The 4017-nt window shown below is 35.9% G+C and overlaps 1 protein-coding gene across 7 annotated transcripts in view; it reads left to right on the top strand.

Moving 5' to 3' along the window:
- mast3b (microtubule associated serine/threonine kinase 3b) overlaps positions 1 to 4017 on the top strand; it is a 198735-nt gene that overhangs the window by 52707 nt on the left and 142011 nt on the right. The gene's annotated exons all lie outside the window — the stretch shown is intronic.

The following is a 4017-nucleotide window of genomic DNA, read 5'->3' as shown; positions in this document are numbered from 1 at the left end:
ATGCAGTCTCATAAACAAATCTGAATGTTGTGAGGACAAACACCGGATGAGCTAAACTCCTTATCATCTGAGAACCGTTACATTTGTGCTGTCACAGCCAAGTCATAGGATGTCTCTACATGCCAGAGAATTTAGAAGAAGAATTTCTAAAAAGGCCCTTTGTAATCCCTTGCCCAAGGCAGTGTCCTGAATATGGCCATTGTCAGCAACTGACAAATCAAATTGGGAAAGATCTTTCCTTGTGGTACCATACCAGACCCTGCATCTCTGACACTGTTGTTAGTGAGTGAAAGAGCATGATGGCTCATATTAACTGCAGTTTTTTAGCTTCTGTGAAAGAACAATTTTATCCTGATAGAGGGATGCTATCTGGACTCTGCAGCACCTTTAGGGGTACTTTACAGAATGGATAAGATTAAATATATTAGATAGATAGATAGATAGATACTTTATTAATCCCAAGGGGAAATTCATATTATAGAATCCTGCTTATATTTAATTAATGTAAACTTTATGGAATCTGTATAGAAATGTGCCTTTTATGATCTTAGTGTCCATCTCTCCCAAAAGTTCACTACCAGACAGTGAATTAAAGGGACTCCCCCTAGCTGACTCCTGACTCAGGGTGAGACTGTGAAAATATGGAAATTGGGATCAGAAGAAAAGGTGTGGTCTGAAGACAGGCAGAAGTCAGTACTAAAGTAACTGCTGTCCAATCATCAAAAAATAAGAACCGAAACCCAAAAAAATCAAAGTCTAAAGCCACAAAAATATTTTTGTTTGAGAAACCAGAAAAAGCTAGAAGAAATCAAATAAAGAATCCTAATATTGAATACACAGAGAATCTTTAAGCCAGCCTTTATGCAGGTGCTCTGTTTGATATCATGCACTACACATTCTCATGGGCTTTTGGGATGGATCACCATGGCAACAAATGAAGTGAAGCTAACTCATCAAGAAGCCAACATTCAATAAACAAAGAAAAGAGAGTCACAATAAGGTATTATAAACTTAATAACCATTTCAAATATTCAAAAATCAATTCACATTCCTCTGGGTTCAAACCCCTGATATACATGGAAAATATGTGCCCAAAAACCATAGAGAGGCAGGGTGAAATAAAAGAAAATAACTAATTTCAACACCAGTCTTAAGTCAGTGATAAGTCAATGGTTCAATTATCTCATTACACCTCCTGCCATATGCTGAAGTGTTGTTACTTTTTATCCCACTGCTGACACCACTGTATAAGTTTACACCCCACAGATGGAACATCCCTTGTACAATTTAAACATATATGTGTATCATTCTAAATATTCATTCTTTCAAAGTGCATACTCAATGTGTTTTTGTTCTGTAATGCATTGACATCCCATCTAGAGTAGCTTCTCTTCTCTCAGCAATCCTGACTCAGATTAAACACATATGCAATTGTAGGAGGACTGTAGGAGGATGGCTGCACAACCCTGAACTGGATTAAATGGCTTAGAAAATGGATACATGGAAGTAGGTGGATGGTTTTATATTTAGAGAAGCTGGCTTGATGGTGTACTTAATTTAAAATAGTTCTATTACATGACTATAGATGTATGCTGCCAAATTAAACATAAAGAATTCTGATTTTAAGACTAGCTGACTGCAGTACTTTTAATTCTGGATTTAAATGCAGTATTTCTCTGTGGGCCAAGATACCCGCCCTGATTTCTACCTCTGTTGCTAATACAGAGAGAATCTTCTTCCACATAACATGTCAATGCTAAGGGTTGCATTTCCTGAGATTCCTTGATAAATAATTGTTGTAAGCTATGGTTTTATTTTGAAATACTATTTTTTTATAAAATGTGAGTAATTTTTGTATTCTGAAGCATTTTAATTAATGAGGCAGTGTGGGCTAGTAATAGGACTGTAGAACCGCAAGATCAGTGTTTGTCCCTGAGCAATTCATTATTGCAGTATTATTGTCATTATTATATCACTGTTTACATTTTGCTTACAGATGACTTTAACTAAAACCATTGCAATTTTTAAAGACTGATATTTTTAAAACTTTATTTTCTCAAACCTCCTTAATCCAAATCAAAGTTTCTGGGGGCCCAAAACTATCCTGGAAGCCTCAGGTGTGTTTCAGGCACAGTTTAGAGGCAGCAGTTAAAATAACACACACATTTTTTACATGAAGGAGGAACTCTAGAATACCTGGAGAAGGTCCATGCTCCAAACAAACACATACATATGATGAGAACATGTACACTCCACAGAGATTGTGATGTGGAATGAGATTAGAATCTGGGACACAGGATCCATATGGCAGAAGCTTGTGTTTTCATTTAAAACCACAAATCAAAACTGTTCATTATGTTACATACTATTCTTGATGAAGGGTTTTTAGTAATACCTTTAGCGTGGTCCACAATAGACTTGATCGTCTTGTTGTCCAAATGGTGTCACATATCAATATATTTGTGGTCCTGTAAACTCATCACTGGCACTGATTCTAGTTGTCTGATACTTCTAAACTACTGCAGTGTGACAGTGAATATGTCTGTATCTGAATTGTCTACATTTGACTGGCTTCCCATTCCTAATGTATTCTTTCTTTTTGAATTCATGAATAGGAGCCAAGTATGATAAGCAATGATCATTTTTTTTAAGTTGACTTCTTGTCAACAAGAGCATCAAAACGGGATCAAAAGAACAAACAGTAAGTCTTTACAACTAAGAAAGATCACAAATCAACAATTGGTTATGCAGATGTTTTCAGATGTCTGCTTCTACTCCATGACTCATTAGTTCTGGATTCCCATGGCGCCCTGTGTGAACGCTGCTTTTTGTTTTCCATTTAACTGAACTTCCTCTTGTTTTGATCCAGTGTCTTTGACTATTTGATTCACAATTTCAATGTAAGATTTCTGTCGAACCAGGTTTATGGACACATTTAAGAATTCTGTAAGCCTGAATTATATCCTAGTGCTATATAATGCAATCATATCATTTATTCTTGTGAGTGAAAATTCAGTAAAAAATATATAAAAAAAAATATATTGGCACATAGGTGCAAGCAACTTGTGATGTATAATTACTGGGCCAACAGAAGCTCCAAATAGCAGTAAAATGAATTCACAACTACGGTGATTTTGATTTTCTTCCAATACTTTAGAACACATGAGAAAACATTTGCCGAAGGAGGAGGAGATGATAGCTAATCCACCTAACAGCAATTTGTACAAAGCAGAAATACAAAATAAAAGCATATTTTAAATCTCTAGACATGTCACATGGGTCCCTACATCAAGAAAATAAACAGCTGGCCCAGATGTAACATTAGAAAATGAAGAAGTGTCATGTAACAATACTACTGTCAAACAATGCAGGGTCAAGAAAGAGGGGCTATTTTTTTCCCCCCAAGGCTAGCATATGACAAAGAAAACAGCATGTTCTGCAAATACTGCTTAATAACCCAGGTAGACAACTGACAGGCAGTAGAATGTTTATGAGTGGTAATTAAAACATTAGAACGTTTAAAATAGTGTGACAAGATCAGACCATTCATCCTAACAAGCTCATCCATCCTATTCACCTTGATTGTCCAACATATCAAGTCAAGATTTGAAGGTTGCTCAAGTCCAACAGTCCACCATACTACTTGGCAATAGTGGTATTGTAGTAATAGTAGTAATAACCATGTGTCTGTGGTTCTTTAAGCAAGGAAAAACTTCCTAATGTTTGTAAAAAATCTGTGTGGTTTACTGCAGAGTTTACTTTAAAATAATAACTAGGATCTATTTTACTAATTCCATGTATGTTTTTAAACACTTTAATCATGTGCCCCTTAATCTCTGCTTGCTTAAACTGATAAGGTTCAACTCCTTCAGTCTCTTATACTTAATCCTGGAATCAACCTAGTCTTCTCTTCTCTTCTCTTCTTTCTAATGCTGCTATTTCTTGTTGTTACATGAAGTCGAAAACTGAACACAGTATTCCATGTGAGGCCTCACTGGTGTGTTACTGCATATAGCT

Source organism: Polypterus senegalus, chromosome 10, assembly GCF_016835505.1.
Source record: "Polypterus senegalus isolate Bchr_013 chromosome 10, ASM1683550v1, whole genome shotgun sequence".
Taxonomy (NCBI): Eukaryota; Metazoa; Chordata; class Cladistia; order Polypteriformes; family Polypteridae; genus Polypterus; species Polypterus senegalus.
This window is presented reverse-complemented; position numbering and strand designations above follow the sequence as displayed.